Source organism: Alligator mississippiensis, chromosome 4, assembly GCF_030867095.1.
Source record: "Alligator mississippiensis isolate rAllMis1 chromosome 4, rAllMis1, whole genome shotgun sequence".
Taxonomy (NCBI): Eukaryota; Metazoa; Chordata; order Crocodylia; family Alligatoridae; genus Alligator; species Alligator mississippiensis.
The window spans coordinates 168580221-168592352 of NC_081827.1; the positions used below are offsets into that span (position 1 = coordinate 168580221).

General features: G+C 49.7%; 1 protein-coding gene across 3 annotated transcripts in view; it reads left to right on the plus strand.

Annotated features, from left to right (window-relative positions):
* Positions 1-12132, plus strand: part of IGF2BP1 (insulin like growth factor 2 mRNA binding protein 1) — a 94476-nt gene that overhangs the window by 54494 nt on the left and 27850 nt on the right. The gene's annotated exons all lie outside the window — the stretch shown is intronic.

Below are 12132 nucleotides of genomic sequence, written 5' to 3' on the forward strand. Positions count from 1 at the left end.
GGGAAGCCCCACTACCGTGGCCAGAGCCAGGGTTCTACTATGGTGATGGAGCCGGGGTTGCCAGTGCAAAGGCTGGGGTGCAGCCCATGGGCACCTGAAAAGGAATAAGGCCCTCAAACCTATCTGAGCTTGATGCCCCTGTCCTAAGGCATTTAGCATCATGTTTGTGTACCAGGTGTTCAGCAAAACATGCAAGGCATTCCCTATCCAAAGCCAGTCAGCATTACTGGAAAGATTTCCCAACATGGATCTTACTTATGTCCCTTGTTACCATAGCATCTTTCAGTCCTTAAACTGCATCCTATGAAGCAGACACGTGCTATTTGCAGCTAGAGAACCAAGATGCAGAGGAAGTAAGTGACTTAGCCAAGGCCACATAGGAAGTCCATAGCAGAGCTGTTTAGAGCCCAGACCTTCCAAGTCATAAATGAGTGCTATTTCACTATCCACGCTCTTAGCCTGTTCAAGCATATCCTGATATCCTACAAATGCCTAAAGCTGAATTTGGCAAGGTTCTTTGGGTAGATGTGGTATCTTTTATTAGACCAGCTGAGTAGCTGGAAAAAAGTTCTTTGGACTTTTTTTATTAGAACAATTGAGTAGTTGGAAAAAAAGCTGAATTTGAAAGGCTTTCCTGAATCGGCCAGTGTGCTGTAGTTGAGATTAGTGAGTCTCCAGCTGTCTTTTTGACTACAGGTAGCCCTTGGAAAGTGGTCCACAGAGTGTACTGTCTTGCCTCTCCCCTCACTTTTCAATTAGGAGTTTGATAAGGCTGTATGGCATATGCAAACTATTTAATTGCTGATGCTAGTCATTGGTCTAAAAGGTTGAGAACTCCTTGTTTGCATCACATACGGTCTATGAGTCAACTAAACACCTTCACTTCCCCTTAGCTTGAGTGCAGGGGCTCTCCAGTCTACACCCAGAGTCATAGCCGGCAGAAGTGGGGGGCTAATGGGGCTCAACCCCTCCCCCCCCAAACACAGGGCAGCCCGTCTGCAGGATCCTGCAGCAGGGGGGGAGGGGCGGGCATGCTGTGCTATCCTGTGCTCCCGCAGCCAGGATCACAGCCGGCCTAGCTGCAGGCAGGCAAGTTTATTTTAGTCTATTTTTTTATTTCCATGGGCTTGCGGGGAGGACAGATTGAGACTCCCACAGTGCAGGAGAGAGTGGGGTAGGGGAAGGGCAAATCATTCACCCCTGCCCCTGGCCCACTCCCTCCTGCACTGTAGGGATTGTCCCATGACCTGGTCCAGCTGGGGCCCCATTCACCATGAGTGGGGCCCCGGCATGGCCAGGTCATGGGACAACCAGAGCCTGGTGCCTCCTACAGAGGTGTGGCGCCAGGCAGCCAAAGGAGGAGGGCACGTGGCCCCCCAGTCTTTGCATGGGTGAGGGTAGGCCAGAGCTGCAGCCTGGGCTTGTGTCTCTGCTCCGTGTCTTTGCACCTTACCACCACTGCTTTGAAAGCGGCAGGCACCGCAAACGTGCCTCGCTGCCCGGCCTGCCAGCAGCAGGACACACATGGCAGTTGCCACTTTTGAAGTGGTGGCGGTGAGGCATGGAGACACAGAGCAGAGGCTGAACCCAGGTTGCAGCTGTGGCCCGCCCTCGCCCATGCAAAGATCAGGGGGCCACATGCCCTCCCCTCCCTTGGCTGCCCAGTGCTGCATCTCTGGAGGAGCTGCCGGGCTTTTCCTGGGGAAGACGTGGGGCGGGGCAGGGCAGGCGCGGGGGTCCCGGGGGCTCCATTCCCTCCAGCCCGGTGCAGCCGAGGCTGGCCCCGCTTTGGCCCCCAGCTCTGGGCCCCACCGGGCAGTGCGCAGCCAGAGTCGAGGTGAGGAGGCAGCCTGGGCTGGCACAGCCAGGGCAGGGGCCAGTGTAGCCGGGAGGCAGCCAGGTCAGGTGCGGCAACCAGGGCTGAGAGGTGGCTGAGGCTGGCGCAGCCACTGCCGGGGTGGCCAGGGCAGGGAGGTGGCTGGGGCCGGTGCAGCTGGGAGGCTGCCAGAGCTGGGACTGGTACAGCCGGGGCTGGAAGGAAGCTGAAGCTGGGGCTGGGGCCGGTGCGGCCGGAGCCAGGATGCAGCCATGGCCAGTGTGGCATCCGGGGCCAGGTGGCAGCCAGGGCCGGGAGGTGGTTGGGGCAGCTGGTGTGGCACTGGGCAATACTGCTCCCTCCCTTGGCCCTTTCCCCTCCCCCTCAGACTTTCCCATGGTGAGGGGGGGGCATGTCTGTGTGCATGCTCAGCCCCCCCCCCCTGCAATTTTTTTTTTCTTCCTCTGCCTATGCCCAGAGTACAGCAGTTCTCAGCCTTTTCAGAGTCAAGGCACCCCTTGTTAGACTCAAGGCAGTCCTCAGAAAATGCTGAGTCATAGCTTTCACTCAGTTTTTGTCTACAGAAAAAGAATAGAGCAGTTTTTCTTTACAAAGAACTCAAAAAGATCACAACAGGTCAGAGTGATTTGAACATTATGGATTCCTACTGGAAATCTCTAAGTTTATCCTGTGAATCATATCTGTGCACCTGGTAATGCTAACGTTGCGTGGCACCCCACAACAGCTAGGGCTGTGCGAAACAGCATTGTTCCGCTTCAACTTCCGTTTCAACGGAGCAGTGTTTTGTTTCGAGTTTTGTTTAATTTAAAAAGCACCATTCTGTTTCATTTCGTCGAAACTGTTTGCTGTTTCAATGCTGTTTTGACATTTTGCCCACCCAGTGCTGGGAAGATCAGTGCTGTTGCTGGCCCCAGGTGGCAGCACCAGCCTCCTGTGATTCGGGAGGCAGACCGGGGGCCTGCACCCCTGGGAGCAGTACAGCACAGACCACGCAGCCCTCCTGGGGGTGCAGGCAGCCCCAATCTGCCTGCTGGATGACAGGAGGCCAGTGCTGCGGGCTGGGGCCAGTGGCAGCACTGATCTGCTTAGCACAGGCTGCACCCAGCTGGCAGCACCAGCCTCCTGTCATCGGGCAGGCAGATCAGGGCCGCCTGCACCCCCAGGAGAGCTGCAGGGGATGTGCCATACTGCTCCCGGGGGTGCAGGCCCCAGTCTGCCTCCCAGATCGCAGGAGACTGGTGCTGCCACCTGGGGCCAGCGGCAGGCGGGCCCTGGGCAAATCAGCTCATGTGGGGATCTGCCCCCACCCTGGGATCGGGGTGGGTCCCCACAAAAGCTGATTTGCCTTGAGCCCCACACCCTCCTCAGTCTGGCACTGGTACGGGGCCCAGGGCATATCAGTTTGTGCAGGGACCTGAAGCCCAGTCCTGGGGCAGGGGAGGATCTCCGCATGAGTTGATTTGCCCCAGGCCCCGTACTGGAGCCAGCTGGAAGAGGGTGTGGGCCCCGGGGCAAATCAGCTCACATGGGGACCAGCTGCTGCCCCGATCCTGAGGCAGGAGCAGATCCCCGCACGAGCTGATTTGCCCTGGGCCCCATACTGGAGCCGGCCTGAGGAGGGTGCAGGGCCTGGGACAAATCAGCTCATACAGGGACTCTCGCCCTCCCGGGGATCAGGGCAACAGCAGATCCCCGCATGAGCTGATATGCCCCAGGCCCCGTACCGGAGCCAGCCTGAGGAGGCTGCAGGGCCCAGTACAAATCAGCTCGTGCGGGGACCCGCCCCTGCCCTGATCCCGGGGCAGGGGCAGGTCCCTGCACGAGCTGATTTGCCCTGGACCCAACTGCCACTGGCCCCAGGTGACAGCACCAGACTGGGGGCCCTCACCCCCGGGAGCAGTCTTGCAGAACCCCCGCAGCCCTCCCGGGGGTGCGGGCAGGCCCCATCTGCCTGCTGGATGACAGGAGGCTGCTGCTGCCAGCTGGAACTGGTGCTGAAGCCAGTAAGCCTAAGAAAGTTTCAAAACTTTCTTAACATTTCGAGTGCCCTTGTTTTGTTTCAAAGCTGTTTCGAAGGCTTTTGTTTCATTTCGCTGTTTCAAGCTCAAAACACATCAAAACAGCTTCAAAACGAAATACTGGGTGAAATTTTGCACAACCCTACACAACACCCCTCATCGCATCTCAAGTCACCCTGTTTGAGAATCACTAATTTAACATTACCCAATGCAAATACTCAGCAGTGCAGCTGGAAGACCCATGGCTATGCAAGTCACTGCACAGTTCTTTTCTGATGTTAAACCACAGGGAATACAGCGTTGCTTCCACACTGTATTTATCTCAGCTGTTTGTGGCAGCTGTTATGAAGGGTTGAGTGTTGGAGTGAGAGCCAGGGAGGTAACTTTGGCTTTGAAATAAAAAAGATTCTTTTCTATTTTGGGAGCTTGAGGTTAGAAAGAGCCAAAATGTGACTGGAGAAGTGGCCCATTATCAACTTGAACTTGGGATTTAAATAGCCTTTCCTCTGTCTGTGTCCTGGAAATTAGAGCGTGTTTTATAGACACCACACAAATCCTTTTCTAGAGATTCCCCTCAATCTTTTATGACCTCCATTGATTCCATCTCATGCGCTCAGAGCAGGATTTCATACTAGCATGGATGAAGTTTTTGTTCTGTCTAGAGATGGGCGTCAGCCTGAGAATTGGGACCAAGATTCAGAGTCCAAACAACCCAGACAGACTGGGTGGTGTCTAAGTTCAGTTCTGAGGGCTGATCCAGGAGTGTTCTTATAGTTCGCCATGTTTCAGGAAATTGCTTTTTTTGGAAAAATCTACATGTACAATTAATGCATCTGAATTTTCTGTGCAGAAAATTCAGGCTTGTCAAACCAGTGCCCAGCACACGTCTGCACTTGCACCCCCATCAGGACCAAATTGAACCCAACAGGAGCAGCCCAGTCCAAGGCTGCTCCTGCCCTGCCCTGCCCTGCCCTGCCCCCCTACAGCATCCAGGGAGAGCACCACTCCACTCTCCCCCAGGTGCCAGCCCTGGGCTGGTAGAGGGCACAGGGGCTTAGCCCCGAGCTCCGGGGGGTGGGGCAGCTGCCCTGGCTTGGCAGGCAGCTTTGTCCCAGCCAGGGGGAAATTGGGCTGGCCCCAAGCCCGGGGTGGGGAGAGCTGTCCTGGCTGGGCAGGTAGCTGCTTCCCAACCATGGGCAGATCAGGACCTATGGAGGTCCCGATCTTCATGTGGGTGGGAGGCAGGTGCCTGGCAGCTGAGATAGGTCTTTCAGCCATGTAGAGTTTGGTATGGGTCCCAATCTCCACATGGCTGGCAGACAGCATCCTGTGAGCCAGGACAGCTCTTCCCATCCCCTTTGGCCCCCTGCTGCCTTTTCTGACCAGGAGCAAATTGCTCCCACTCAGTGTCTACATGTGTGGTACAGTGCATTAGTTAATGTGCCATTTTTCTAGTATCTGTATCTACAGGTACAAGAAAATGGCACATTAGACTAATATACTGCACAGTAATTGCTACGCACATGTAGGCAGTGACATTTTACTGCACATTAGATGAGAGTAATGCATAGTAATGCCTCTCTTGTAGATTCACTCTGTAACTAGGTTTTTTTTTAATGTCTTGGCATTTCATTTTAGTAAACATGAAGCCAAGGCTTCAGTATTCATAGTCATCTTAAAAGCAAGTTACAAAAATATCTAATGTTACTAGACTAAGAAATTTTGGCTACCTGAGACTTTGCAGTTGTCACCAAGCCACACACAAAGGTCACTGCCAGTGAGAGCAGAATATGACTTGGACTACTCTGTGACCCTTAGCTCTGAGTTAAAGGAGATTCATTATTAACTGTTAGCAACTTATATGTAAAATCCTATAGAGCTGAATAGGAATACAATCAGAATGATGTTGAAAGAATCCTAAGAGACTGTCAACTTTAATAAAAGGTGTCATTTGGTAAGTGGGTTTCTCTGAACCGTTTTATAGAGTGCTGTAGAGGAGTAGAATGCTCTGCCAGAGCAAGGGAATTGCTCTCTCTCTTTCTCTAAAGAGTCTGTAAAAAAGCTAGTTAATTTATATCGATCCACACTGGGTGCATCTACACAAGACAGTGTGTCGCCATGTAGTCCTAAAGCAGGTCCTAAATGACTGTGCAGTAACAACTGCGCAGTTGGGCACATGTGCACATATGCCCACTGACTTCCATATGCACAATCCCAGTCACCATGTGGCCATCAGCTGCTTCCTCAGACCCTGCCCACTTGCATTCTTTTCTGCTGTATCTATTCAAGATCTAGAAGATTTCTTCACAGAGAAAAATCAACAGGATCAGAAGGGATCTTCCTTCCTTCCCCCTTCTTCATCTTCTATCACTGAAATGATCCGCTCTTCTCTCGTAAACCCTCCACAAATGCTCTGTTCTTCTGATCTCCCTTGTTTCTGTTTTTATCCCTTCCACTGCATGCTTTCTCTCTTGTGTGCACACTCTCTTATATCTGGTTCATGCCCATCTCATTATGATCATAATTTATTCTCCCCCTTCTTTAAAGAAATCCCATCCTTGACCCCGTTTGCCTCTCCAGTGATTGCTTCACCTCTGAGCTCTTCAGATATCCAATTGCAATGACTGTCTGGAGCTTTTCATTTCTCTTGGGGAAATGGTATAAACTATGATGGCAGAAGTTTTTTGTTTTTTTTTTGCTGCAATTAGCTGGACCAGGTGTGGCACATGGACATTTCAGATAGAGCGTACCATACAGTCCTGTGCTTAGTGCTGTGATGGCCATCTGTGGAATAGTAGTTGTAGCCTGCAGTGGGTGGGGCCCTTTTTCTCTTCTGCCTGAAGCCAGAAGGGTTTTATTTCTTGGGCATGATACACTGATGGCTCAGCTTAAGGAAGAGATCTACAGTTTGGAAGGATAAGCATGGACACCACAGGGCAGAGATGCTGAGGAGTTTCTTGGCCAAACAGACTGGGGGAAGCATCATCATCACTTTAGACAGAAGAAAGAAACTGGCTGCCAAGAAACCATGGAGGTTGGAGAACAGAGAACAGGCTTGGCAATTTGGGCCCAGAAGCAAGAGGACCAGGTGGCATTTTATTAGGTTGGAGAGCACCAAGGATTGACACACTCTTACTAGCAGAAAGAAGAGCAGAGAGAATTCTACCTAGCTAAGCATATCACGTTATCACGTTCTAGGTCTGGAAACTACAGGTAGTCTGAAAACACAACCTGGCTGAATGGAACAGGGAGCTGTCTGGGACATACTTGTGGGTGGCTGCTTAGTGAGACACTTAAGTGTGCCCACAAAGAAATTGCTAATTATCCAAGACAGGCAGAGGATCCCTTATGAAGATTCCATAAGAAGAAAAGAAAAAACAATCCGAAAAATAGGGGTGCACCGATATATCAGTAGGCTATCAGATTGGCACCGATAAAAGGAGAAATGACATTATTGGCATTTTTTGGTCGTTGTAGCCGATAATTACAGCTGCATGCCTGGAGCACTCTGGCAAGTGCAGTCTGGTCCCCATGCCCTGCTGCCGACCCAAGCTCACAGCATGCTATGGGTGCCAGCGAGCAGCGGGAGAGGAACGGGGTGCCATGGAGTGGTCACAGAGCACCGTGTTCAGCAACAAAAGGACTGTGTTACCGGCTGCTGCTGCTGCGGCAATGCCACACGTGCAGCAGAGTTCTGAGCACCAGGGCTGCCACAGAGCTGCACGCAGGCGAGGTGAGGTGCCACACGAGGGACGTTGCACATCATTGGGCACTCGGCGCCTTCGTGAAAGCAACTTCTCCCTGGCAGCTGGAGCAGCTCTGCTATGCGGGGCCAGTCGGTGCTGAGGCAGCAGCGTGATCTGGGGCTCCAAATGAGCCCAGCACCGCTGTCTGCATGAGGGTCTGCCCCACGTCGCCCACCCAGGACAGCACCCCAGGCTGCGCGGGGAGCAGGACCACGAGTAGGAGCTGTGGGCAAGGGAGCAACGTGCATGGGAATCAGGCAATCACCATCTTCCTCATCGAGGGCTGGAGCAGGCAGGAGGCCCATCTGTGTGCATTATAAATTCAAAACAAACAAAAAAGGTTTATTTATGTCAGTAGTGTAAAATGCCTTGCACTATTACTAAATATCAGTTATCGGATCGGCATCAACTGATATGGTTGGTTAATCATCAGCTATTGGTATTGGTTAAGAAAATCTTTATTGGTGCATCCCTACTGAAAAGGACAGGGGGAGAGCAGGACAGTGTGTTGTCTTCTTCAAGTCAAGAAATGAGATATGATGGAGAAACTTTTGATGTAGTTGGGCAAAGTTTCACTGGGAATGATGCTTAATCAGCGCTAATGGCACTGCAGATGGTCAGGGACTTCATTACTGCTCAGACAGGTGTCCAGAAGAATGTCCAAGCGAGACATTTCTGTGAGATTTTTCCTGTCCCGCAAGTGAAAGTGGCAGAAGGAAGTGAACCACTGGTAATTGTGAAGTGAACCACTGGTAATTAAGTGGTATGAAGATGGGGCTTTGGCTCTGTGGAACATTGTTCCACGTTCTATAGGAGAGGTGGGGACTCTTCAGTCTGAGAGGAGGCCATGCACAAGAACAAATCTATTCTAGAAGACTGGCTAAAGTCGCTACAAAAGGAGAGGTTGAGAAGTGGACAGGGATGAGTACTCATTAAGCACAAAATCAATCAAGGAACAGCTAAATGAGAAATTTATCAGTGGCTCAAACACCAATGCTAGCAGTTAATAAGAAGAATTGGAAATTTGAGCTCATACATATGAGCTATTTGGTATTATGGGAGCCTAGTGGGAAGATTCACAGGTTTATAACCTATTTAGGAAGGACCATGTGGGCAGAAGGGGAGGAGGAGTAATATTATGGAAATAAAAAGAAATATTCTAAATCACCGAGAGCTTTAAAGCACGGGATCTTGATGTTTAGGCCTGTTTGAACAGGTAAAGCACAAAATGGTACCTGTGACACAGCCCCAAATCATGTAAGAAGACAGTCAGACAAACAGTCAGTGCCTTTTTGTACACTCATCAGGCTGTTATATTGGTCTCACACACTGGATTCAAGCATTTTTCAACTTTCCTGGGTCTGAGCAGAGTCCAGGCATTGGCTCTGGGTTTCTAGACACTCATCTGGCATATAAACTGTCTTTGTAGCCCCTCTTGTACCCTGAGTTGAGACCTCTCAGTCCCACTGTCACAGCTCCAAGGCTTACTCCAACTCCCGATTGCTTAAGTACACCTCTGCCAGAGCTCCACTGTAGTACTGTGATTTAGTTTATTTCTTCAACAACACATCAGAATTGAAGCAAACAGGCACAGGCTTTGCAAAAGAGGCTTCTTTAAACCATTACTGTCTAAACAGCCTGAGATATGCAGATCTAGCTTAAAAAATCAACAATGTTGATATGTCATTTCCTACTCCCATTTCCTTATTGCTCTTGAGCATTCTTTGGACCTGGTCAATCTCTAAGGCAGTGATTTTCAAACAGGGTACTATGACACCCTTTGGCGCCTTGAAACCCTTTCCAGGGTGTTGTGAGATGACATGCAGTATTACCACTGCTAAGTGTTCAAACATGATTCATAGGATAAACCCATAGATTTCAAATAGGAATCCATAATGTTAAAAACACTGACCTGTTGTGATATTGCTGAATTCTTTGCAACAGAAGAATCTGAAAAATGGCAGTATTATTTTTCTGTAGTCAAAGCATGAGTGAAAACTAAGAGCTGGCATTTTCTAAGGGGTGCCTTGAGAATTAAAAGCTTGGGAACCACTGCTCTGAGACCAGGATCCTTCCTGAACCTTTTTCTGTCCTGAGCAGGATTTCTGTGTAACATGGATTTTCTTGCTTTTGACACCCCTCCAACACCCTCCTCCGTCCTCCCCACCCAAACTCAGGTGTCCTTCTGCTCTCGAAGGTAAACAGTGAGAGACTCTTTCTTTCAAAGCTTCCCATCTCCTGTCTACCCCTAGACAGCCCACCCCGCAGCCCCACTCCACAAGTAACCAGTTCACCTGGATAGACTGGTTCTTCTGGGCAATATCTAGCTCATTAACCCAGGGAGTGCCATTTGAATAGAAGATCAAGGTTTCACAACCCTCCTGTTCAACTCCTTTTGGAATTCCATGCCAGGGTGGAGGTAGAAAGAAAGCAGGGAAGGCATAGATTGGTTTTATAATTGAGATTAAGTTTGTGGTTCATTGAAGATATATATGGAGTATCTACAGCACAAGCATAATTCATAATTTGTGGATAAATACTCCCTTTAGACCAGGTGCAAGGGTTCTGCAGTGATATGTCCTTGGCACAGTGCTAGTTATGAATGACATGGAAAACATAAAATCTTAACTGGTGAAGTTTGCAGAGGACACACAAATTTGGGGGTGTGCTTAATTATGAAGGGGACAGGTCATTAAGATAAACCAATCCGCTTGGTAAACTGGGTATACCCAGTATATGTTTAGCAAGACTGAAATGCATAAAATAATACCTCCAAGAACAAAAAGAATTGCCCAGGAGCAAGGAGGACAAAACCATTGCCCTAAGTCTTTTTCCAAGTTGATACTTGTAACAGGGTTCACCTCCAGGGGTGGCTGTGATGCCCCTCAGCCCTTATCTACTCTGCTGTCTTTGGACAGTCACCCCTCCATTCTCCCACCATACCTTGGTATATCTAGCTTTTAGATAAGGGAGGCTGCCTTAGGGCTTCCCAAACCTGGTCACCTTCTCATGACCACAGGTGTCTGTGGTCATTGTCTTAAGGGCTAATCACATGGCTCTATCGATCTGTCCATACACCATGCCCCATGCCTCACAGACATGCACTCACTGATGTCAATTCAACTTCCAATTCAACTGCTCCTCCAGGGCACTTCACCTTTCTTGGCTACTCCTGAGTACAGCCTTCCTACCTGGAGTCACCCACTCTGCCCCTCTCAGACTTTGGGCCCTTGGCCCCTACCCCCACCCTTTGCAAGCTCTCAGACCCCCTGGTCCCATAGTCAGACCCTCTCTAGGTTCCCAGACCCCTTACTGGGCCCCTAGGGACTTCTTCCACCACTTAGTCTCTTTCCCAAAACCTCCAGACTGCCACAGGCTATACTCTCAGTGCTAGCATTCAGAAGCTGCAGTCATCCTGCTTAGGCAATATCCCATTAGCAGCCTCCAAGACCCTACTGCCTGCTCAGCTCAGGGTCTGGGCTTATATCCTTTCTAAGCCCAGTCCCCTTCTGGGTCATGTGGCTCCTGATTGTCTTTGGCCACACCTGCTGCCTGCTTCTTCTGCTGCCTGCCTGCTCTTATAAGTAGCAGGAGCACCACACATCCTGCTATAATGCTTTGTAGGATAATCAGCTGTACATGAGTTTTCAGGATAATACCAGGCTAAAAGGGGCTAATGTCACCAGGTGCAAGAAGAGGGGACTATGGAGGAAGAGTTAGAGAGTCAATATTTAGCACCAGGGTAACCTCTGCTGGGATATAGAATCCCATTCTGAGATTCACAATTCAAGAAAGATGTTCCAAAACTGCAGAGACCTCAGAGAAGAGCCTTAGGAGCAATTACATGATCAGAAGGCTGGGCCAAGAGTAAGAGACTCTAGGAGCTCAGTTAATTTAGCTTATCAAGGAGAGAACTGGAGGGGACATGATCAGTCTGTGGATGAATATACATTTTATAGATGGCTCTTCAGTCTGGCAGACAAGTGCATCATGAGATCCAGGTGCTGGAAAGTGTGGCTGGACAAATTTAGACTTGGTAATTTACCAGTAGAACAACTTGACAAGGGTGGTAGTGAATTCTCCATCACATGAAGTCATGCTTTATAATTTATGCTGGTGAGAGCACTATTAGACAACTATAGTCAATGCTACACAAGGGCTTTAACCAGTACAAATATGTCAAAAAGTTATACCCCTGACCAACAGTGGCACACTACCAAAGTTTCTAGCATAGATCTAGTGTTCACCTGTGATACTTACTATTACTCCTTGGATTCCCTGTCTGCAAAATGGACTTGATACTTATCTACCTTACAAGAGATGAGTTGGTGTTCATAAAGCATTTTAGTGGTACATATGGGTTGTGTCTACATGTTCATTAGTGCACCTTAGATACTGTGTGTTTAGTTTAGTACTTGCTTAATAAAGTACTAACTAAATGCACAGTAACTAGAGCACAGTAGCGCTGATGCACAGTTATTTTGTGATGCTTACTGAGCATTAGCCTAGTAATAACACCATGCAGTAGGCT